Consider the following 26022-nt stretch of genomic DNA (forward strand, 5'->3'; position numbering starts at 1 on the left):
TCATCTCTGGCCTGAGCTGGTGTGGTCTGCCATGCATGCCTTTTAGGTGAGTCAGCAGCACTAGTGAACACCCAGGTCTGATACCGGTCTGGGGTGTTACCCTGAATGGCACAGCACCTGACCTTCCGTCATGAGCATTCCTGTATTAACAGTATCTAAAGCTCCGTCCGTGACCGGAATGCTCCTGTTCCTTAGGTGTGCCAACCAGCAGGACGAGAACTAAAACCCCACACAACCAGGGAGCTGCAAACTGCAAGCCACACACCCCATTCACTGGTCAGAGATAAAGAGCATGAGCATGCGTGTGTTTCCGATGTATCCGAGTCTGCCCACCATGGAGCACACAGAGGCATGCACGCTACCTTCTCTGTCCGAGAAGGTGGAAGGTCCCCAAGTCGCACGAATGATTGCACTCTGGTGTCCCAGTGGCCCAGCATGGTTTGTGATTCCTAAATAAGGCATTGATAATTAGCCTACCTGTTTTCACATCTGCTTCTCCATTTTGAACACCTTTCTTTTTTTGACATGAAATGTTTCAGGCAAACATGAAGGTATGGATGATTGCATAATTAATACTTCTACATTCGGCACCCAGCTTACAACATAAATTATAAACATTAACATCTTTTCCACGTGAGGTCAGTCATTCACACTTCCTGTGGCAGGCACCATCCTGCTCTCTTGACCTGGAAGCTCTTACTCCAGACCAGGTCACAGCTTTCCAACACAAATGGAACCATATGCACACAGAAGGCTCTAGGCTGAAAGCCTACAGAACCGAGGCCCTCAGACTCTGGCCTTCACTCTGTTAGCTACCCAAATGTCAATTATGTCTCCAAAGACCATAAGAAGAAAGGCTACAGAAATTCAGCTTCACGGTCGAGAAAAACAAATCCAAGAGATCACTTCTGGACAGCCTAGAAAACAATAGTATAGTAAATACAGGTGACAAAGAATGGTGAGTGGACAAGAGTCATCTGAAAGACACTCGGGCGTAATCCTGTGCCTGGTTGAGTTCTAGGCATTATGGAAAGTGCTTTATGTGAATCATGTTAATTGCTATTCATAGCACTCTAGGAAAAGGTATTATTGTCCCCATTTTATGAATGACAAAACAGGCTGGAAAGAGAGTTTGAGTGGTGTCAAACCAAACATCAGTAAAGAAGAAGGCTAGGATTTTAACCCAGGAAATTTGCCATTACTCCTAATCAGCCAAAACATCCCACAAATTACTAGGAAATCTGATTGCACACATGAAAAGTGTGTGTGTGTGTGTGTGTGTGTGTGTGTGTGTTGGTGCTTAACAAAACATGCCTGCAGCCCCATATCATGAAAGTGCTAGTCAGCTCATCTCTCTGACAAACACTGCAGGGAGGGAAGAGTCATCTGGGGTCCTGGCTGCAGGGCTCTGTGGTCCTCTGGCTCCATTGTTTGGGGAACTACCAGGAGGCAGGCGTCATGACCGAAGGGTGTGCTGAGCACAGCGGCTCAGCACCTGGCGGCCAGGAAGCAGAGAGGAAGGGGCTGGGATGAGAGGTACCACCAAGGACCACCCACTCCCTACTACTGGGTTTTCCCTACAGTTTCCACACCTCCCAGACGCCCATTCCGCTCTGCCTCAGTCAATGGATTAATCCACCTTGGAGGTGAGAACCCGCCTGTGTAATCACTGCCCCAAAGCCCTGCCTCTGAACATTGCAGTGTTAGGGACCAAGCCTCCAGCCCAGGAGCCTTCAGGGACCTTGAGACCTGACCTCAACACCACCTGGTGAGTGACACCATGCTTTCTGGGTGGCTTCGTCCTTCTGACTGCCCCGAATGTGTCTGTTCATGTGGCCAGGGTGTGGTTATGGACCATGTGCTGCAGGCTTGCTTCCCCGAGGGGAGAAATAGGGTTAGTAAGCCACACCACTTCATCCAAAAAGTAAGCATTATCAATCAATCAATTAATTGTAGCAGTGTTTAACGTCAAACCCAAGACTTCACACAGGCTAGGCAAGCACTCTACAACTGATATCCGCCCACATCCCTGCATGATTTTAAAAAATGATTTCCTAATGTGTGAAGGTCATTAAACAGTAAACAGGGAAGAGAAAGAAGGTGCAGGATGTTAAGAGTTGGACAGAGGTCTGCTGCCACATGCAAGGCCTCACTCATGTTGGACCACCTAGAAATGGGTGCCCAGGGTCAGAGGAGACAGCAGAGCAGCTGAGGAACCAATTGTGTACTGTGCATGAAGGCTGAGGTCAGGGGGTGGGGACCATGGGAGGAGCAATTTGAGTAATATCATGGAATTGAAGACCACAGATGAATGTGTAGTTAGACCTGCATCTAGAGAAAGAGGATCAATAATGCCAGAATAATGTATTAGAAGACCCCAAAGTGTTGAGAGCCAAAGACAGGTTAACATGTAGTCAGTAGAGCTCATACAGTAGTGGGTAATAGGAACATGTCCACAGCTGTATCTAAAACCAGCTTCTTCAGGAAAAGGGTATTAGGCTGTCCCAGGGCCAGAGCAGAGCCCAAGGCCCTGAGCGCCAGGCCTGCCCCACGGCCAGGCTGGCTTCTGCAGATGCAGGCTCCAGCTTGGTCCCAGTGGACTGAGATTCTAGGCCCATCCTATAACCAGGCCATCCTCTGTGGCCCAGGTTCCAAGCTCAACTTGAGGTCCCAGGTACACCTTGATGAGGTTCGACTTGAGGGACACAGCAGCACCAGGCTGGCCCCCGCAGAGTCAGGTCCAAGGCATACTCCTCTGCAAGGCTGGCCCCTATGAATCGAGGTGTGCTTCTGGTCCTCCTGAGTCCAGCTAACAGATGCAGGGCCAAGACAGTTTTCCCAAGGACCACCTGCCTCAAGCCTTCCCGTGGACCCCAGTAAAGGTTTACTGATGAAGGTTTACCAAATCTCTGATGGCCTGAAGGGCTATTCCTACTAAAGCTAGTCTATAAGGACTTCTTCAAGTGCACAGATACCAAACCCTCTAAACCATGGCTACAAGGGTTATGAATAATTAGGAGAAGATGACTATCAAAGGGATAAAATAAATCACTAGTAACCAACCTTAAATGAGCAGAGCTGTAAAAAATGTTTGAGAAAGAATTCAAAACATTTGGCTTCAAGAATTCCAGCAGTCCATGACAGAGCTCAGATAAATATTGGATAAAACCATAAAATGATATATGAAAAAGAATTAGAAATTTTAAAAATAAGCAAAATTAATAGTTCAAAATTATAGGAACCATAAAATAGAATCAAACGAATTGTGGAGCTGAAGAGCATAATGACTGAAGTGAAAAGTCCCATCGAGAGCTTCCTAAGCTGAAGAATCAAGAAGAAGGAAAAACATCTTAGACTGGCAATTTGAAATCCACAGCCAGCAACAAGAACAAAAGCAGAAAAGCCAGTGCGCCAGACCTACGAGACTGTGGGACACCATCAAGGGACCCAACACAAATCACAGGAGTTCCAAAATGAGCAGAGAAAGAGAAAGGGACAGTACAACTTATTTAAAGAAATAAGACTGAAAATCTCCCAAATCTGGAGGGAGAAATGGATATTCATATTAATAAAAGTCAAAGGACCCCAAATGGATCAAACAGGGAGAAGTGTTTGCCATGACACATGGTAATCAACTTCTCAAAATCAAAGGAAAATTTAAAAGCAGCAAGAGAAGGTCAACTGGTCACCTACAGGGAAACCTTACAAAGCTATCAATGACTTTAAAAGAGAATACTTGCAGGCTAACAAGGAGTGGGAGAAAACAGCGCTAAAGGAAAACAAGGGTCACCCTGCAACACCAAAGTTTCCAAAGCTTTCCTGAGATGAAGAGGGGGTAGAGACCTACCCAGACAAGCTGAGGGAGCAAATTATTGCAGACACATCTTATAAGAAAGCTGATGGGAGCTCTCCAAATTGACAAGAAAGGCACTAGCAAGGTGGAAACCCCAAAGCACCAAGCTCCCTGTAAAGGTGAAATGTAAAATTCAGAAGACTCTAATATTTAAATTTAAATTCTAACATAAATGTTAAAAGACAAAGGTATTAAAATAATAATGATGATTATAATCTGGTAATGGATGCACAATATCAAAAGATATAAATTGCAATTTCAATAATGTGAAATATGGCAGGGAACTTACAATGTCAAATTTCTATGTGCATTCAAAGTTGGGTTCTTAGCAGCTAAAACCAGAACATTATAGGTACAAGAAATGTTATATAATCTCAATGGTAAGCATAAAAAAGAAATAATAATAATTGTAGTAGGTACATTAAGGAGAAAGAGAAAGAAATCAAAGCATACTTCTAAAAAAACCCATGGAGTCAAAAAAGACAACAGGGTGGGAAATGGGAGAAAAGGAGCTACAAAAGGATTTTAACCAGGAAATTAACTAACAAAAGGATTTTAACCAGGAAAACAACTAAAACAATGTGCCAGCAAGACCTGAGCTCGCTGTCATCGCCCATGTTACAAATGGATTAAATTCTGCAATCAAAAGACATAGAAGAGGTTCACAAATCAAAAAAACAAACAAACACAAGATCCAACTATCTGCTGCCTGTAACAGATTCACTCTAGATTTAAGGACACACAGATTGAAAATGGAACATGGAAAAAGATATTCTATATAAATCATAACCAAAAGACATTAGGGGTGGCTATACTTAGAAACAAATAGAGTGTAAGTAAAAAACTATAAAAAAGGAAAGAATGTCATTATAAAGTGACGAGGAAGTCAGTTCATCAAGAGGATGTAATAATCACAAATAAATATCAATTAAATAATATTTATTGAGTTATTAATTATTGTTAATCAATTATCACTTTATTATTATTTTATTACATGTGCACCCAACTTTCTAGCACCTAAATACATAAAGTAAATGTTTACAGAACTGAATGGAAAAGTAGATTTCAATACAATGTTAACACACTTCAATACATTACCCTCTTGAGGATCCTCAATAGGTCATTAAAAGAAAGTTAATAAGGAAGCAGAAACTCAAATAGCACTATCAGCCAAGTCAGCCCAGCATGGTACAAAAGACACTCTATCCCACAGCAGCAACAGGCACTCTTCTGGAAAGCCCAGCAAGCACTCTCAGGACAGGCTGCATGCTAGAAATTCCACAGAGCCCTGAGAAGTTTCTACACAATAAGGAAACAGTCTACAAAGAAGAAAGAAATGTTTTCAAGCCATACATTGACAAAAGGTTAACTTCTAAAATATATAAAATAGTCTACTCAATAGTAAGAAAAAAGTAACCCAATTAAAATGGGCAAAGGGTCTGAGCAAACATTTTCAAAAGACGTACTAACAGCCAATAAATGCACCACCACTAATCATCAGAGAAATGCACATCAGAGCCACCAGGTGATAGCGCCTCCTACCTGTCAGCATGGCTAATATCAGCAAGACCTTGGCAGGCAGCAAGAGCTGTAGAGGATGTGGAGGAACCCAGAACCCTGCACCTTATGGGTAGGATGTAAATTTGTACAGTCATTATCCACAACAGTGTGAAGATTCTGCTGAAAAATTAAAAGAAGATCTACCATATGATCTGGAATCACTTCTGGTTGCATATTCACAATATCTGAAGTCAGGATCTCAAAAAGATACCTGCTTCCCATGTTCCTGCAGCACGGTTCCCGACAGTCAGGTACGGAGACAAGCCAGTGTCATTAAGGGAGGGACAGATGAAGAAAGTGTGAGATATATGCATACTTCATGGAATATTGTTCAGTATTAATACATAAGGAAATCCTTTCATCTGAGAAAACCTGGTGACCTGAAAGAGTTGTGCTAAGTGAAGTAATGCCAGCACAGCGAGGTAATGCTGTGTGATTCTGAGGGTATGAAGAGGGTGAAAATGTGTGACTCATAAAACAGAGTAGAATGTGGGTTTTCCAAAGACTGATGCACGGGAAAAATGGGGAACAGGGGTGAGAGGGTATGAACTCCCAATTATGTAGGAAAGCAAAAGTACAGAATGGGAATCGTCATGAATAATATATATGGAGCTTTGTTGTTTGTAGTTCGAATTTCCTGAGAGTAAATCTTAAATGTTCACACACACACACACACACACACACAAAATTGATAACTGGGAGGTGATGGACATGTTAATTATCTTTTTTTTTTAAAGAGAGAGTGAGAGAGGAGAGAGAGAGAGAGAGAGAGAGAGAGAGAATTTTTTTTTAATATTTATTTTTTAGTTCTCGGCGGACACAACATCTTTGTTGGTATGTGGTGCTGAGGATCGAACCCGGGCCGCACGCATGCCAGGTGAGCGCGCTACCGCTTGAGCCACATCCCCAGCCCCATGTTAATTATCTTGATAGTGCAATTGTTTCACAATGTATACATATAAAACAGTACAATGCACACCTTAAATATATACAACTTTATTTGCCAATCATGCCTTAGTGAAGCTGGAATGGAGCAGGAAAAAATAAGAGGGGGCATTGGTACAACTGTCGTGCTAGCCAGCAAGGCCCCCAAACTGCCTTCTTGTCTCTGGTCTTCAGAACTCTGACTGGCTCTGACTCCTGGGATCCTAGGGGTTTTCTGCAGGGCTTCAGGGACCTGTGGAAATTGTCATCTTTCTCTGATGCATGTCAATCAACTCACTAGAGAAACTCTATGTCTCCAGCCAGCTTTGAGCTCACATCTCCCTTGATCAATCCAGCACCCCTCTCTGTTGATGTGGCCACCAAGTGACAGACAAAACACACACACACACACACACACACACACACACACACACACACACTTGGCTGGACAGGGAACAGATGATACTTAGAACATGCTGTGTTCCAGGATTTCATTTCCCTGAGATGGAAAGGTACCTGAGACTTAATTGCTTGCAGTGCTGAGTGATGCTTGCTCCCAGGACTAGGCAAGAGAGTGCTGCAGTGGCTGGGAGTGGGCATGCACAAAGCCTCTGTAAGGACAGACTTTCAATCAGTGCTTTTGAGAAATAAAAAAAAATGTGAGCCTATGTGAGGTTCCAAAATTTTAATACAAAGCATATGGACAGGGAGAAATACATTCCTGCTTTACTTCAATACATTTGCTCTTGATAGAAAAAAAGCAGTGTTGCCACTGTGCAGATTCAGTGATGTGGAATCCTGTCTTGTACTGAGAACACAGTGGCTACTCCTAACCTGTTCTCAGTGCCAAAGCTTCAAGGTTTGCTGACTCCATCCATCCATCATTTACTGAGTTTCTACTGGTTTCTGGGAATATTCAGAGAATAAAATATGTTTCCACATCACTTTGCTTGGTTGCTCCAAATGATCTTTTAAACATAACAGAGATTATTTGAGTCCATCTATTGCCTCTCTCTCTTATGGAGAGGCCCAGCCTGGCCACAAGGCTGGAAACCTATAGGGAGGAGACTGGGCACCCTGATAGCCAGGAAATGCTTCCATGGAATGACAGCTATGCGGGAGCCTTTCACTTAAGCTAAGCATGGAGATGCTCTTCTTGCTTTTAGAAAGTACAAAATACTCACCTGACATATTTCTTTATAAAAGCTTATGCCTTGGGTTGGGGATATAGCTCACTTGGTAGAGTGCTTGCCTTGTGTGCACAAAGCCCTGGGTTCAATCCCTATCACAACAAAGAATACATACATACAAACATACATACTTATGTCTTTCAGAAAATTTCTCAAGACAACAGGGGAGAGAATCACTTCCCAATTGGAATTGGAATACAGGGATCTAGCTTATTAATGAGTTGATCCCAGTGGAGAATGGAACAGGTAGTTCAGAGGAAGCCACCCACCAACAGCTCCTAAGAGTGGGCACAGCAGTTGAGCATTGGAAAATCAGCTTCCACAGTGGAGAAGAGCTAAGAATCTCACCCTTGAAACAGGCAACCTAAGCTCTGGGATCAGCAGTCTGGCTGACCTTGGGGGGCAGGAGGTGGTGACAACCGAGGCCAGTTAAACTCACCAAATCTGGGGGTCCTGAGCCACCTCCTCCAAGCCTACAAGGGCTGCAGGATAGGCTGGCTCACTCCTCTCTCCTCCCCAGAAGGTGGCCCGAGGCTCCCAGGAAGAGGGTACCCAGCTGTCCAGCCAGGGAGGGAGGGGAGCCCTGCAGTGGGACTGTGTGTGAGACACCCACACGTCTGACCACGTGGGTCAGAGCTGAGGTGAACCAGGGGCAGGGCGCCTGAGACCCCAGGGGAAAGCACCCTACTTCAAGAGCTGACCAAGAAGAGCAGATAAATAATCCAAGTGGCCCCGACAGTGGTGGGGAGGGTAGCAAGTACCTCCTTCTCCAGAGCCAGGAGCCAGACTGTGGGGAGAACTGCCCACCAGGAGCCTGAGGGGGACAGGGACCACCCACCAGGAGCCAGGCCATGGGGGAACTGCCCACCAGAAGCCTGAGGGGGACAGGGACCACCCACCAGGAGCCAAGCAAGGTTTAAAAGCACTTTTTACTTTCCTAATCATGTACCTTCTCAACCAATTCAGTTTAACCACTCAGATTTTTTGACTGCTGGAAAACATTGTTAATAAGTTTTATTAAAGATTTGTTAGTATAAGGCATTGTTGTGGATAGGCAAAGTTAATAGTTTCAAGATGTCCATATTACCTGAAGTGACATACAGTTCAATGCAATCCCAATCAAAATACCAATGACATTCTTCACAGAACTAGAAAAAAAAGCCCTAAAATTCATTTGAAAAAATAAAAGACCAAAATAGCCAAAGTAATACTGAGCAAGAAGAGCAAAGCCAGGGGCATCACAATATGAGACCTCAAATATCCTCCAGAGTTATGGTAAGAGCATGGTATTGGCATCCAGATACAAAGACCAATGGAACAGAATAGAGGACACAAACACAGAGCTCCGTTAATATATAGTCATGAAATACTCAACAAGGGCTAAAACCACACACTGGAGAAAAGACCATCTTCTTAACAAACAGGCACCATGGACGTAGGAGAATGAAACTAGATCCCTGTTTCTAACCCTGGGCAAAAGTCTGATCACAGTGTGTCAAAGACCTTGTGATTGGACCAGAAACTTTGCAATTGCTAAAAGAAACAGGTTAACACACCAACATATGGGCACAGGAACTGACTTTTTAACCAGACCCCTAAAGCTCAAGAAATAAAACCAAGAAACAGTAAGTGGGATGATATAAAATTAAAGCTCATCTGCTAAACAAAGGAAGCAGTTAAGAACATGAGGAGACAACCTACAGAATGGCAGAAGATCTTTGTCAGCTACTCCTCATCCAGAATACATAAAGAACTCAAAAAACTTAGTACCAAAATACCCAATCAATAAATGGGCTAATGAACTACAGAGACATTTCTCAAAAAAAAAATACAAATGGCCAACAGATATATGAAATATATAAAAAATATGAAAAATGTTCAACATTCCTAGGAAACAGGAAAAATTAAATCAAAACTACATTGAGATTTTATCTCACTCCGGTCAGAATGGCAGTCATCAAGGATACAAATAGTAACAAATGCGGTTGAGGACGTGGGGAAAAATACCCTCAAACATTGCTGGTGGGACTGCATATTAGTACCACCACTTTGGAAAGCAGTATGGATATTTCTCAAAAGACTAGGAATGGGCCCACCATATGACCCATTCATCCCACTCTTTGGTAGTTATCCAAAAGAACTAAAATCAACATATTATAGTAATACAGGGGCATCAATGTGTATAGCAGCGCAACTAACAACAGCCAAATTATGGATCCAGGCCAGGTACCCATACACAGATGAATGTATAGAGAAAACGTGGTGTCTAAATGCATTAAAATGGGGATTTTACTCAACCAAAGAAGAATGAACTTAGCATTTGCTGGTAAGTGGATAGAACTGGAGAATATGATGATCAGTGATATAAATCAGACTCAGAAAGGAAAGGTAGAAGGGAGATCCACATAGTAGAGGAAGGGGATTGAGGGGAATGGAGGGAGGGTGGGAGAAGGGAGGGACTGGATGTGCATTCACCTTCATGTATACCTACAAAGTGCCAATTAGAAGAACAGGAAATAAGTAGAACGGGTTCCAGAAGAGGAGGGGGAACAGAGGGTGGGAGAAGGGTAAGGAAAAGAAGGCCCTGGGAACTGAAATAGGGACCAGTCTAGTCCACGCAGGTGTGAGGATGTCAAAATGAACCCCACTATTGTGTACTGTCTTCACCGAACATACCTAAACATCAGAAAATGAGAGGGTTCTACATATGATTGCACAATTTAAAAATGTACACTCTGATAGGGTTTGAGATATGTGGATGGCCGTAAAGCCACTGCCACAGTTTTATGGGTGAATATATTAGTGACCCCCAAACTCTCTCCTTGGACCTTTAGTTCTCTTTCCATTCCTGCCACGTCCTTTCCCACACTCCAGGGACCGCAGACTTTTTGCCCTTGCAGCCTGCTCAGCACTTTGTCACTGTGCACAGACAGGGCTGCACCGTGTGCCTGGCCTTTCCATTGACGGTGGTTGTTTGGGGCCTGGCTGTGCTACGGTATGTGGTGTGCTGTGACACATTCCTTCCTTGTCGCTGCTGAGCCAGTTCCTGTGGTGTGTCTCTTCAACTATTTGCTTATTCTTTTGCTTGTTGATGGACCTTTGGGTTTATGCAGCTTGTAAGTATTAAAAGCAATCCAGTGTGAACATGAGTGGAAGACCTTTATGGGCATATGCATTATTTTCTCTAGAGCCAACATCCAAGTGAGGAATGGTTAGAACACATGGTATATATTTGCTTAACTTTAAATTCAAACAAACAACAAAACCTGCCAACCTTTCCCAAAGCCATTGCTGTGTCACTTACATCCCAACAACAGTTCTTGAGGGTTCCAGCTCCCACACACCCCTCCAGCACTGGATGCTGTCTTACCAGCTTTACCCCTTCTAATACTTGTGAGGTGCATCTTGCTGTGGTTCTGTGTGTTTTCCCAATGACTGAGGATGTTAAGCCTTTTTACATGCTTAGCTCCCAAAAGAATATCTTTTTTTTTGATAAAGTACTTTTCAGATCTTTTGTTTAATTTTGAAAAAAACCTTTCATATTATTGATTTTTGAAAGTTCTTTGTCTATTTTATGTGTAAATCCTTTGGCAGATTCAGACTTTGCAAATAATTTCAGATTGTGACTTATCGTCTCATTCTCTTAACAGATCATTCTAAGAGGATGATTTTTTTGCATTTTGATCAAGTGCAATTTATCAATTTGTTCTTTTATGAATGTATTTTAGAAGTCATGTTAAAGAAATCTTTGCTCATCCAATTATTTCCAAACTTTATCCTAGGTAATGTTTCAGAATGATTAGTTTTTGATTTTACATATAGATTTATGATCCATTTTTTTAGAGAGAGAGAGAGAGAGAGAGAGAGAGAGAGGAGAGAAATTTTAATATTTATTTTTTAGTTTTCGGCAGACACAACATCTTTGTATATGATGATGAGGATCGAACCTGGGCCGCACACATGCCAGGCGAGCGCGCTACTGCTTGAGCCACATCCCCAGCCCCTTGTAATCCATTTTGATTGATTTTCAATCCATAGATTAATCTGAAGAAAACTGAAATCTTAGCTATATGGAGTCTTTCAATCCATGAACATGGGTATACCTCTCTACTTATTTAGGCTTTTCTTAATTTTTTCCAACAATAGCTTCAAGCATACACATCTTGACATTTTTTTTTCAGATTTATCCTTCTAAGTCTTGATGATTTGAAATTAATATTTCATAATAGTTAGTTTTTGATTATTCATTGTTGGTACTTAGGAACTTAATTTTTTGCATATTCATCTTAAAAGCTGTAACCTTACCTATGTCATTTGTTAGTTAGCATTTTTTTTTTGACAGATGTCATTGGGTTTTCTACACAGAGGGCCATGTTGCCTAAAATTACTGTTTCTTTCTCACACGGATGACTTTGATTTTTTTGCTTGCCTTTGACACTCTACTGGAACCTGAGGTAAAATGTCGATCACCCGTGGCGAGGGCAGGTGTCCTGATGACTGCCAGGCCTTTGGGGAAGACATTCAGCTTTTCACCATTAGGTGTGTTAGCTGTTGGGGTTTGTTGTTGTTTTGTAAATCTCATCAGACGGAAGGAGCTCATTGTCTTCCCAGAAATAGATTTGAATTTTGTCACACATTTTTGCGGTATTTATCGAGATGGCATTTTGACCTTTCTTTTTAGTGTGTTCATGTGATGGATTGCGTCGAGTAGGGCCCTGACTGTGGCGGATCCTGGCCTGGTGGCTCCTCCATCTCAGAGGCTCTTCCACATGCCCAGTCGCTGCTGCTGGGCTCCTGGCTCTGACCCCACCCCACATAGCTGTGTCCTGCAATCTCCACGCTCGGTGGACTCTGGTTCTGCTATACGCCTGCGTTTTCTTCATGCATTTGAAATTCTTTCTCCCTGGCATGTGTCTGAACAAGTGGGCAGTGGTAGCTTCAGGCTGCCCCACCCTAAGGATGGCACACCCTAAGGATGCAGAGTTGGGCTTTCCTCATCCCCCTGCCTACAGGGAACTGTCCCGTCATGGCCTCTGGGGATGGGTAACTATCTGAGGAGCCACTCTGGACATTCCTTGGGGAGATATTACCTTCTTTTAGTTTGTGCCTGTTATGAAGTTCCATCATCGGTAATAGCATTAGATTTAACAAAGATTAAACTCACAGAGTTTGAATTTCACTGCAATTATGAGGCAGAAAGGAGGTGCAGTCATGTCAGCATGCTGGCCTCACCTTGGCATTAGAGAGCTCAGAACAAGGTCAAGAAGCTTAGCTTGCTTTCTTTTTCTCATCCAGAGACACTGAGCTAGAGTCATGGTCTCAAAACTGTTTGCTGGTTTCCTTAAGGTGCTTTGATTTACACCTCTCCCCTGAACGCCCCCCCCCCCCAAAAAAAAAAAAAAACAAAGTGCTCTTGTCAGAAAAGATCAGTAATTCTAGGCTACATAAATTAACAGTCTCACAGGATTTTTCAAACTGTCAATGTGCTGATGTACTTTTAAAAGGTCAAGAAGGAAATAAAATTTAAATTTCCTACAAACCCTAGTCACAGTTCTTTTCACTGGTCACTGTCAGCAGGGGGCTGTCCTGACTGCTAAGGTAAGGCAGTATGTGTATGTCTGCTGGGGGATCTCAGAGACACGGAGCAGAGGAGCCGCTCACCTCTGCCCACTACACTGACGTCACAGGCACCCTCGTGTGCACACCTTAAAAGAAATACCTTCACATCAGTGGCATGTGCCTCTGTGGACAGGTGCCCAGGATCAGTCTGCTTGCTAGAGACACAGGGAGGTAACTTCAAAGCTTGGGAGCAGAGCGTCTGTGGGGCAGCCTGCCAGTCCAGGTCTGACAGCTGAGCCCAGGTACCAGGCAGAAGAGGTGGACATCCCAGCTCTGGGCCAGCAGGTGGCTTCAGCAGTCCCCTGCTGATTGGCGCCACTCGGGCCCTCCCAGGCGGGATGATGACCACCCACCACTTTGCTCAGTCCACCAATTTAAAGGCTAAAGTCTTTTGGAAGCACCCCAAAGACACACCTAGGAACTGTGTTTAACACATTGTCTGGGCACAAGGTGGCCTGGGCATGTGACATGTAAGATCAACCACACACCATAACCTTAGGCACAGAAAGTCAAACCATCTTGAGGTATCGATCGGATGCATTGTGTGTAGAGCAAAATCCATTCCTCTAAACAGAAGTCTTGCTGGCTTAATGTACTTTTCACACACCTCCTTTTAAATCACAATGTTAAATTTGCCGTTCCAGGAAGACAGACTGGCACCTGTGTCAGAACCCTGTGCTCTGCGTTCAGCTGGTGAGAAGCAGCCTGCGCTTGTTGTTTCCCGGGTCCCCAAGCTCCTGGACCCTGAGCTGGAGCCTCTCAGGGTAACACCACTGCTCCCTGCAGTGCCTGGGGCAGGGCTCCAAGCCCTGGACGGCCATGCAGACTCTCCTCTAGGAGGCGTGAGGTCCCAGATTGCTAATACCATATTTCTTCCTTTTGAGCAATTTCTTTCCCTAGACTATTTAGCATCATGATTTTTAGGAATCGACATTTACAATTGCTTAAGTAGTTCCTGTCAGTCCTCTAACTTGTTCTGAAGATGAGTTGAACTTTAGGTGATGTTATTTTCTGGAGAAAACTCTAGTCTCATTTAATACCTTACCCCAAGAAAAATATGCCGTGCCATGTCAGACAGATTCAAGCCTCCTGCTCCCTGTCTGCCAGCCCGGCCCGGCTCTGCTGCAGAATGAATGTCTCGGAATCGCTGAGACTGTGATTTCCGTGACAGTGCCGTCCATCTCCTCCGAGCCGTCCCTCCAGCTCTATGAAGGCTGGAGACGTCCTTCCTGGGTGTTTGTCAAATTGTGTGTCTAGCCTGGAACCAGCTACCCAGGCTCTGCTCAGAATGGGTTATGCAGATTCCCTTTTCCCTGGCTGCGGGCACCTCCGAAAGCCTGCAGCCAGCAAGCTGGGACAGGCAACCTCTAGGGCTGCTCCTTTGCTGTGAACCACACTCACTCATGTCAGTCTCTGCTGCTCTGGGTCTGCTCAAGGTAGCTGCGTCAGCAGAAGGGTGCCTGCTGGGCCGCGCCTCTGCGGTGTTACACAAGGTGCTCTGCCCTCGGCAGCAGTGCTCAGCCAGCTGGGCCCCTAAGGAGAAGCTGAGGCACACACCCATCTCCTGGGCTCCTAGAAGACACTTTGTAACAGTGAAATATTGTTTCCCATGCAGAACTTTTCCACAGAGTTGAAGGAAAGCTAATGCACACAGCTGTTCAATGGTTCTTGCACTGGTCAGAGGGTCTTTGAATGTGACTGTACACTGGGCATTTTACTTGGTAATAGGAACAAAAGATAAAACAACATTCCTGCCTTAAAAGAAGTTGCAATGTTTTGTTTGGGGAGACCAACATAGTAATAAAAAGGATCCCAGTCAGGAATGGAGCTTGGTGTATTTTGAAACCTTTGTGGCTGGAAAGCATACACTTGTTTTCAAAGGTGGTTGCAAATCTTCTGTTTCTGCATTGCAAAGAGTCAACTTCTCTGAGAGAAGGCTCCTCTTAGGTTTGGGTGGGAGTCTTTATGCATTCGGATATGCAAAGGGGACGTGGTGGCATCCTTCCCCAGCAAGAAGAATCCAAGATGGACAACTGTCCCACTAAGGTTTGAGCTGCATTTCTGCAAAACATCCTGATGGGAAACATGGCTTCTAAGATGGAGTGGAGACTGGGATTCTTCTAGTGCTGGGCACCAGCTGATCAGCTGCCAGGGGAACCTATTTGCAGTCAGTGAGACTTCAGAGCAATGCTGTTCCTTTTGGTCTGTGTTGTGGGGATTCTTTCCTGAATTTCCTCTCTGTAACCCAAGCTGCCAGTCAAGCTCTGACTTTCCTGAGTGTTGGTGGTGCTCTAAGATGTAGAAAAGTGCTCCTGTTTGGGGTCAGAGTGTGAGGGGCAGCAGCAGCTCCAAGAGCAACAGGACAAGAGGAGGAACAGAGATGGGTGCTCAGCAGCTCTCCAGGCTGCCCAGGAAGGCTAGCTAGCACTGTGAGGCAAAGACATCTGCACGTGCCCTGAGGTGCAGGGGAGCTCACCCAGGGGACACAGCATGTCCCCACGTGCCCTGAGGTGCAGGGGAGCTCACCCAGGGGACACAGACACGTCCCCACGTGCCCTGAGGTGCAGGGGAGCTCACCCAGGGGACACAGCATGTCCCCACGTGCCCTGGGGTGCAGGGGAGCTCACCCAGGGGACACAGCATGTCCCCACGTGCCCTGAGGTGCAGGGGAGCTCACCCAGGGGACACAGCATGTCCCCACGTGCCCTGAGGTGCAGGGGAGCTCACCCAGGGGACACAGCATGTCCCCATGTGCCCTGAGGTTCCAGGGGAGCTCACCCAGGGGACACAGCATGTCCCTAAGTGCCCTGAGGTTCCAGGGGAGCTGACCCCAGGAGACCCAGACAAGTCCCTAAGTGCCCTGAGGTTCCAGGGGAGCTGACCCCAGGAGACACAGACATGTCCCCACATGCCCTGAGGTTCCAGGGGAGCTCACCCAGGGGACACAGACAAGTCCCTACGTGCCCTGAGGTTCCAGGGGAGCTCACACAGCATGTCCCCACATGCCCTGAGGTTCCAGGGAAGCTGATCCCAGGAGAGACAGACATGTCCCCACGTGCCCTGAGGTTCCAGGGGAGCTCACCCCAGGAGACACAGGCACGTCCCCACGTGCCCTGATGTTCCAAGGGAGCTCATACAGCATGTCCCCAGTGCCCTGAGGTTCCAGGGATGTTTACCCCAGGGCTGGCCTTCCTGCAGCCACAAGCCTTAGTTTGCAGATTGTTGCTTTGGGGAAAGGAAAGGAAATACAACAGTTCAGAGCTGGCACAGCAACACTGCCCCGTCCTGTAGGGCTTGCTAAGGCTGTGCAGCTCCAACAGGCTAGACCCTAAATACTTCACAACAAAATTACTTCCTAATGCATTTCCTGACTCATGCAAATAAATAAAGGGAGCCCTGGAATGCCAAGCAACCTGGGGACTGTTGTTCTGAATCTGGGATGAAAGAGCAAGAGTAGCTTCTTGCAGACAGCAACAGGGGGACAGGAACAGCAGTGCTTCAGGACTGGGCCCTGAATGGGAAGTTGGAACCTCAAAGGAGAAGTAGAGTCTGAGGCGAGTATTGTTTCCGAATCAGTGACTTCTCTGCTTGCAGGAGAAGACAGGCAATCCTCTCTGTTGGGAAGGGCCTTTAATTGAGGCCCTCTGAGGCTTTCCAGACGCACTCTGTAGCCTGTGAGCACACCAAGAGCAAAAGTGGGCACATCCACAAAGAGCATGGCAGAGACGCAGCCCTGAAAGTTAAGGTACTGCAACAGGCAGGTCCTCACTATTAAGCCCTGTGTGGAATGTAGTGGAATTAAAAACAACATCAGGAAAGCAGAAACAGCACACTAGAAACAAGTGTATTTAAGTATAATCAACCATGGTTTTTAGAAATAAAAATATAATTTCAAATTAAAATCAGCAGATGGTCTAAATAAGCAATGGAGTCATTTTTCAGCTCAATCATTTTTTGTGGGAGAACACAGAAGAGATGTTAGGAGCATGAAAGGCTGGATCAGTAGTGGGACCTGTGTGGAATGTGAGACAGGCAGAGGGACACAGCAGGGGGGGGGTGAGGGGCACGTGAACAGTACTGCCACTTTCCAGAGCTGACTGGGACCTGAGCTCTGGGCAGAAGGAGGCATGGTGTGTGTGTGTGTGCGTGCGTGTGTGTGTGTGTGTGTGTGTGTGTGCATGCAGGCACTCATGTGTACAAACTGCACATGACATTCGCAAGCAATGACAAAAGTTCTCTAGCGTCACAGACAGGGAGGAAAATATAACAACCAGACGTTGTTCCACCAGCTTTTCATGGACTGGGTGATTCTGGATTCATGCAGAAATTCTCTTCAGAGGCTGAAGATAATACAGAATTAGAATGCATTAAAACCTATTTTTTGAGATGAGAGTAACCTTGAAATGAAAATCAACTAAAACCAGCAAGAGATGGAACAGTTATAGATAAAGTTAATCATAATTGCACATCTAGAACTGGGTCTAATGGAAAATAAAAATCCAAAATATAATATCAACAATTCAAATCCAGAAGTTTATAAAAATAAAGATAAAACAATGTGGTTTAATACATTTCTCCCAGGAATATAAAAAGAGTATATCTGAACATATAAACTAGATTTTACTAGATTTAATTGCTTTACAGAGAATATTATGGCAAAGGAGGCAAAAAAATTCAGCAATCACTTGGGAAACAATAGAATGAAATAAAATAGATACCTACATACATGTAGAAGTAAGCTTTCTTAACTTGATAAAAGATACTTACAAAATGATCTCATTTTTAAGCTTGGAGTGTAAAAAATCTTCTCAAAAGCTAATAAGAGTCAGTATTTTATTGGAGGTACTAGCTAGCAAAATAAGACAAGAATACATATTTAAAACATACAAGTTTGAACTAAAGAAAGAATTGTCAGTATTTACAGTTGATATGACACAGAAAATGAAATAAATCTATAAGTAAAATGTGGTCAAAATAAAATAATTTATTCATTGGGTGGATATAAAATTAGTAAACAAAAAAATTGCATTTCTACATTCTGAAACCAAGGAAGGAAAAAAAGTCACAATCTACACATGGTGACCCAGATTCTGACTAACAGACCAAGTAACTCAAAGTCCAACAGCAACACATGGTCATTCAGAATCATACTTACAAAATTGGGGCTAATGGAAACTAAAAACCCAAGACAGGGCTTCAAGAGGATGCCATATACACGGGTAAAGAAGATGTCACACAGTGGGTCACCTGTGTCAGGAACGGTCCATGATCACAGGAGAAGGAGATGTCACACAGGGGTCACCTGTGTCAGGAATGGTCCATGCTCACAGGAGAAGGAGATGTCACACAGTGGGTCACCTGTGTCAGGAATGGTCCATGCTGACAGGAGAAGGAGATGTCACACAGGGGGTCACCTGTGTCAGGAACTGACCATGCGCACAGGAGAAGGAGATGTCACACAGGGGGTCACCTGTGTCAGGAATGGTCCATGCTCACAGGAGAAGGAGATGTCACACAGGGGTCACCTGTGTCAGGAATGGTCCATGCTCACAGGAGAAGGAGATGTCACACAGGGGTCACCTGTGTCAGGAATGGTCCATGCTCACAGGAGAAGAAGATGTCACACAGGGGTCACCTGTGTCAGGAACTGACCATGCTCACAGGAGAAGGAGATGTCACACAGGGGTCACCTGTGTCAGGAACTGACAATGCTCACAGGAGAAGGACATGTCACACAGGGGGTCACCTGTGTCAGGAACTGACCATGCTCACAGGAGAAGGAGATGTCACACAGGGGTCACCTGTGTCAGGAACGGTCCATGCTCACAGGAGAAGGACATGTCACACAGAAGGTCACCTATGTCAGGAACGGTCCATGCTCACAGGAGAAGGAGATGTCACACAGGGGTCACCTGTGTCAGGAACGGTCCATGCTCACAGGAGAAGGAGATGTCACACAGGGGTCACCTGTGTCAGGAACGGTCCATGCTCACAGGAGAAGGAGATGTCACACAGGGGTCACCTGTGTCAGGAACGGTCCATGCTCACAGGAGAAAAAGATGTCACACAGGGGGTCACCTGTGTCAGGAATGGTCCATGCTCACAGGAGAAGGAGATGTCACACAGGGGGTCACCTATGTCAGGAAAGGTCCATGCTCACAGGAGAAGGAGATGTCACATAGGGGGTCACCTGTGTCAGGAATGGTCCATGCTCACAGGAGAAGGAGATGTCACACAGGGGGTCACCTGTGTCAGGAATGGTCCATGCTCACAGGAGAAGGAGATGTCACAGAGGGGGTCACCTGTGTCAGGAACGGTCCATGCTCACAGGAGAAGGAGATGTCACACAGGGGTCACCTGTGTCAGGAACTGACCATGCTCACAGGAGAAGGAGATGTCACACAGGGGGTCACCTGTGTCAGGAACGGTCCATGCTCACAGGACAAGGAGATGTCATACAGGGGTCACCTGTGTCAGGAATGGTCCATGCTCACAGGAGAAGGAGATGTCACACAGAAGGTCACCTATGTCAGGAACGGTCCATGCTCACAGGAGAAGGAGATGTCACACAGGGGTCACCTGTGTCAGGAACGGTCCATGCTCACAGGAGAAGGAGATGTCACACAGGGGGTCACCTGTGTCAGGAACGGTCCATGCTAACAGGACAAGGAGATGTCACACAGGGGTCACCTGTGTCAGGAACGGTCCATGCTCACAGGAGAAGGAGATGTCACACAGGGGCCACCTGTGTCAGGAACGGTCCATGCTCACAGGAGAAGGACATGTCACACAGAAGGTCACCTATGTCAGGAACGGTCCATGCTCACAGGAGAAGGAGATGTCACACAGGGAGTCACCTGTGTCAGGAATGGTCCATGCTCACAGGAGAAGGACATGTCACACAGGGGTCACCTGTGTCAGGAATGGTCCATGCTCACAGGAGAAGGAGATGTCACACAGGGGTCACCTGTGTCAGGAACGGTCCATGCTCACAGGAGAAGGACATGTCACAGAGAAGGTCACCTATGTCAGGAACGGTCCATGCTCACAGGAGAAGAAGATGTCACACAGGGGTCACCTGTGTCAGGAATGGTCCATGCTCACAGGAGAAGGAGATGTCACACAGGGGGTCACCTGTGTCAGGAACTGACCATGCTCACAACGAAGGAGATGTCACACAGGGGTCACCTGTGTCAGGAACGGTCCATGCTCACAGGAGAAGAAGATGTCACACAGGGGTCACCTGTGTCAGGAATGGTCCATGCTCACAGGAGAAGGAGATGTCACACAGGGGGTCACCTGTGTCAGGAACTGACCATGCTCACAGGAGAAGGAGATGTCACACAGGGGTCACCTGTGTCAGGAATGGTCCATGCTCACAGGAGAAGGAGATGTCACACAGAGGGTCACCTGTCAGGAACGGTCCATGCTCACAGGAGAAGGAGATGTCACACAGGGGGTCACCTGTGTCAGGAATGGTCCATGCTCACAGGAGAAGGAGATGTCACACAGTGGGTCACCTGTGTCAGGAACGGTCCATGCTCACAGGAGAAGGAGATGTCACACAGGGGGTCACCTGTGTCAGGAATGGTCCATGCTCACAGGAGAAGGAGATGTCACACAGGGGGTCACCTGTGTCAGGAATAGTCCATGCTCACAGGAGAAGGAGATGTCACACAGTGGGTCACCTGTGTCAGGAACGGTCCATGCTCACAGGAGAAGGAGATGTCACACAGGGGGTCACCTGTGTCAGGAATGGTCCATGCTCACAGGAGAAGGAGATGTCACACAGTGGGTCACCTGTGTCAGGAATGGTCCATGCTCACAGGAGAAGGAGATGTCACACAGGGGTCACCTGTGTCAGGAACTGACCATGCTCACAGGAGAAGGAGATGTCACACAGGGGTCACCTGTGTCAGGAATGGTCCATGCTCACAGGAGAAGGAGATGTCACAGAGGGGGTCACCTGTGTCAGGAACGGTCCATGCTCACAGGAGAAGGACATGTCACACAGAAGGTCACCTATGTCAGGAACGGTCCATGCTCACAGGAGAAGAAGATGTCACACAGGGGTCACCTGTGTCAGGAACGGTCCATGCTCACAGGAGAAGGAGATGTCACACAGGGGGTCACCTGTGTCAGGAACGGTCCATGCTCACAGGAGAAGGACATGTCACACAGAAGGTCACCTATGTCAGGAACGGTCCATGCTCACAAGGAAGGAGATGTCACACAGGGGTCACCTGTGTCAGGAACTGACCATACTCACAGGAGAAGGAGATGTCACACAGGGGTCACCTGTGTCAGGAATGTCCATGCTCACAAGGAAGGAGATGTCACACAGGGGTCACCTGTGTCAGGAATGGTCCATGCTCACAGGAGAAGGAGATGTCACACAGGGGTCACCTGTGTCAGGAATGGTCCATGCTCACAGGAGAAGGAGATGTCACACAGTGGGTCACCTGTGTCAGGAATGGTCCATGCTGACAGGAGAAGGAGATGTCACACAGGGGGTCACCTGTGTCAGGAACTGACCATGCGCACAGGAGAAGGAGATGTCACACAGGGGGTCACCTGTGTCAGGAATGGTCCATGCTCACAGGAGAAGGAGATGTCACACAGGGGTCACCTGTGTCAGGAATGGTCCATGCTCACAGGAGAAGGAGATGTCACACAGGGGTCACCTGTGTCAGGAATGGTCCATGCTCACAGGAGAAGAAGATGTCACACAGGGGTCACCTGTGTCAGGAACTGACCATGCTCACAGGAGAAGGAGATGTCACACAGGGGTCACCTGTGTCAGGAACTGACAATGCTCACAGGAGAAGGACATGTCACACAGGGGGTCACCTGTGTCAGGAACTGACCATGCTCACAGGAGAAGGAGATGTCACACAGGGGTCACCTGTGTCAGGAACGGTCCATGCTCACAGGAGAAGGACATGTCACACAGAAGGTCACCTATGTCAGGAACGGTCCATGCTCACAGGAGAAGGAGATGTCACACAGGGGTCACCTGTGTCAGGAACGGTCCATGCTCACAGGAGAAGGAGATGTCACACAGGGGTCACCTGTGTCAGGAACGGTCCATGCTCACAGGAGAAGGAGATGTCACACAGGGGTCACCTGTGTCAGGAACGGTCCATGCTCACAGGAGAAAAAGATGTCACACAGGGGGTCACCTGTGTCAGGAATGGTCCATGCTCACAGGAGAAGGAGATGTCACACAGGGGGTCACCTATGTCAGGAAAGGTCCATGCTCACAGGAGAAGGAGATGTCACATAGGGGGTCACCTGTGTCAGGAATGGTCCATGCTCACAGGAGAAGGAGATGTCACACAGGGGGTCACCTGTGTCAGGAATGGTCCATGCTCACAGGAGAAGGAGATGTCACAGAGGGGGTCACCTGTGTCAGGAACGGTCCATGCTCACAGGAGAAGGAGATGTCACACAGGGGTCACCTGTGTCAGGAACTGACCATGCTCACAGGAGAAGGAGATGTCACACAGGGGGTCACCTGTGTCAGGAACGGTCCATGCTCACAGGACAAGGAGATGTCATACAGGGGTCACCTGTGTCAGGAATGGTCCATGCTCACAGGAGAAGGAGATGTCACACAGAAGGTCACCTATGTCAGGAACGGTCCATGCTCACAGGAGAAGGAGATGTCACACAGGGGTCACCTGTGTCAGGAACGGTCCATGCTCACAGGAGAAGGAGATGTCACACAGGGGGTCACCTGTGTCAGGAACGGTCCATGCTAACAGGACAAGGAGATGTCACACAGGGGTCACCTGTGTCAGGAACGGTCCATGCTCACAGGAGAAGGAGATGTCACACAGGGGCCACCTGTGTCAGGAACGGTCCATGCTCACAGGAGAAGGACATGTCACACAGAAGGTCACCTATGTCAGGAACGGTCCATGCTCACAGGAGAAGGAGATGTCACACAGGGAGTCACCTGTGTCAGGAATGGTCCATGCTCACAGGAGAAGGACATGTCACACAGGGGTCACCTGTGTCAGGAATGGTCCATGCTCACAGGAGAAGGAGATGTCACACAGGGGTCACCTGTGTCAGGAACGGTCCATGCTCACAGGAGAAGGACATGTCACAGAGAAGGTCACCTATGTCAGGAACGGTCCATGCTCACAGGAGAAGAAGATGTCACACAGGGGTCACCTGTGTCAGGAATGGTCCATGCTCACAGGAGAAGGAGATGTCACACAGGGGGTCACCTGTGTCAGGAACTGACCATGCTCACAACGAAGGAGATGTCACACAGGGGTCACCTGTGTCAGGAACGGTCCATGCTCACAGGAGAAGAAGATGTCACACAGGGGTCACCTGTGTCAGGAATGGTCCATGCTCACAGGAGAAGGAGATGTCACACAGGGGGTCACCTGTGTCAGGAACTGACCATGCTCACAGGAGAAGGAGATGTCACACAGGGGTCACCTGTGTCAGGAATGGTCCATGCTCACAGGAGAAGGAGATGTCACACAGAGGGTCACCTGTCAGGAACGGTCCATGCTCACAGGAGAAGGAGATGTCACACAGGGGGTCACCTGTGTCAGGAATGGTCCATGCTCACAGGAGAAGGAGATGTCACACAGTGGGTCACCTGTGTCAGGAACGGTCCATGCTCACAGGAGAAGGAGATGTCACACAGGGGGTCACCTGTGTCAGGAATGGTCCATGCTCACAGGAGAAGGAGATGTCACACAGGGGGTCACCTGTGTCAGGAATAGTCCATGCTCACAGGAGAAGGAGATGTCACACAGTGGGTCACCTGTGTCAGGAACGGTCCATGCTCACAGGAGAAGGAGATGTCACACAGGGGGTCACCTGTGTCAGGAATGGTCCATGCTCACAGGAGAAGGAGATGTCACACAGTGGGTCACCTGTGTCAGGAATGGTCCATGCTCACAGGAGAAGGAGATGTCACACAGGGGTCACCTGTGTCAGGAACTGACCATGCTCACAGGAGAAGGAGATGTCACACAGGGGTCACCTGTGTCAGGAATGGTCCATGCTCACAGGAGAAGGAGATGTCACAGAGGGGGTCACCTGTGTCAGGAACGGTCCATGCTCACAGGAGAAGGACATGTCACACAGAAGGTCACCTATGTCAGGAACGGTCCATGCTCACAGGAGAAGAAGATGTCACACAGGGGTCACCTGTGTCAGGAACGGTCCATGCTCACAGGAGAAGGAGATGTCACACAGGGGGTCACCTGTGTCAGGAACGGTCCATGCTCACAGGAGAAGGACATGTCACACAGAAGGTCACCTATGTCAGGAACGGTCCATGCTCACAAGGAAGGAGATGTCACACAGGGGTCACCTGTGTCAGGAACTGACCATACTCACAGGAGAAGGAGATGTCACACAGGGGTCACCTGTGTCAGGAATGTCCATGCTCACAAGGAAGGAGATGTCACACAGGGGTCACCTGTGTCAGGAATGGTCCATGCTCACAGGAGAAGGATATGTCACACAGGGGTCACCTGTGTCAGGAACTGACCATGTTCACAGGAGAAGGAGATGTCACACAGGGGGTCACCTGTGTCAGGAGGTGACCATGCTTACAGGAGAAGAAGATGTCACGCAGGGGTCACCTGTGTCAGGAACGGTCCATGCTCACAGGAGAAGAAGATGTCACACTGGGGTCACCTGTGTCAGGAACGGTGCATGCTCACAGGACAAGGAGATGTCACAGAGGGGTCACCTGTGTCAGGAATGATCCATGCTCACAGGAGGAGGATATGTCACACAGGGGGTCACCTCTGTCAGAGACTGACCATGCACACAGGAGAAGTAGATGTCACACAGGGGTCACCTGTGTCAGGAACGGTCCATGCTCACAGGAGAAGGAGATGACACACAGGGGACACCTGTGTCAGGAACTGACCATGCTCACAGTAGGAGATGTCACACAGGGGGTCTCCTGTGTCATGAATGGTCCATGCTCACAGGAGAAGTAGATGTCACACAGGGGGTCACCTGTGTCAGGAAGTGACCATGCTCACAGGAGAAGGATATGTCACACAGGGGTTCACAAGTGTCAGGAATGGTCCATTCTCACAGGAGAAGGAGATGTCACACAGGGATCACCTGTGTCAGGAATGGTCCATGCTCACAGGAGAAGGAGATGTCACACAGGGGTCACCTGTGTCAGGAATGGTCCATGCTCACAGGAGAAGGAGATGTCACACAGGGGGTCACCTGTGTCAGGAATGGTCCATGCTCACAGGAGAAGGAGATGTCACACAGGGGGTCACCTGTGTCAGGAACGGTCCATGCTCACAGGAGAAGGAGATGTCACACAGGGGTCACCTGTGTCAGGAATGGTCCATGTTCACAGGAGAAGGAGATGTCACACAGGGGGTCACCTGTGTCAGGAACTGACCATGCTCACAGGAGAAGTAGATGTCACACAGGGGGTCACCTGTTTCAGGAACTGACCATGCTCACAGGAGAAGGAGATGTCACACAGGGGTCACCTGTGTCAGTAATGGTCTATGCTCACAGGAGAAGGAGATGTCACACAGGGGTCACCTGTGTCAGGAATGGTCCAAGCTCACAGGAGAAGGAGATGTCACACAGGGGTCACCTGTGTGAGGAACGGTCCATGCTCACAGGAGAAGGAGATGTCACACAGGGGTCACCTGTGTCAGGAACTGACCATGCTCACAGGAGTAGGAGATGTCACACAGGGGGTCACCTGTGTCAGGAATGGTCCATGCTCACAGGACAAGGAGATGTCACACAGGGGTCACCTGTGTCAGGAACTGACCATGCTCAAAGGAGAAGGAGATGTCAAACAGGGGGTCACCTGTTTCAGGAAGTGACCATGCCCACAGGACAAGAAGA

The sequence above is a fragment of the Spermophilus citellus genome, assembly GCF_964194105.1.
Source record: "Spermophilus citellus genome assembly, chromosome: 6".
NCBI classification, from domain to species: domain Eukaryota; kingdom Metazoa; phylum Chordata; class Mammalia; order Rodentia; family Sciuridae; genus Spermophilus; species Spermophilus citellus.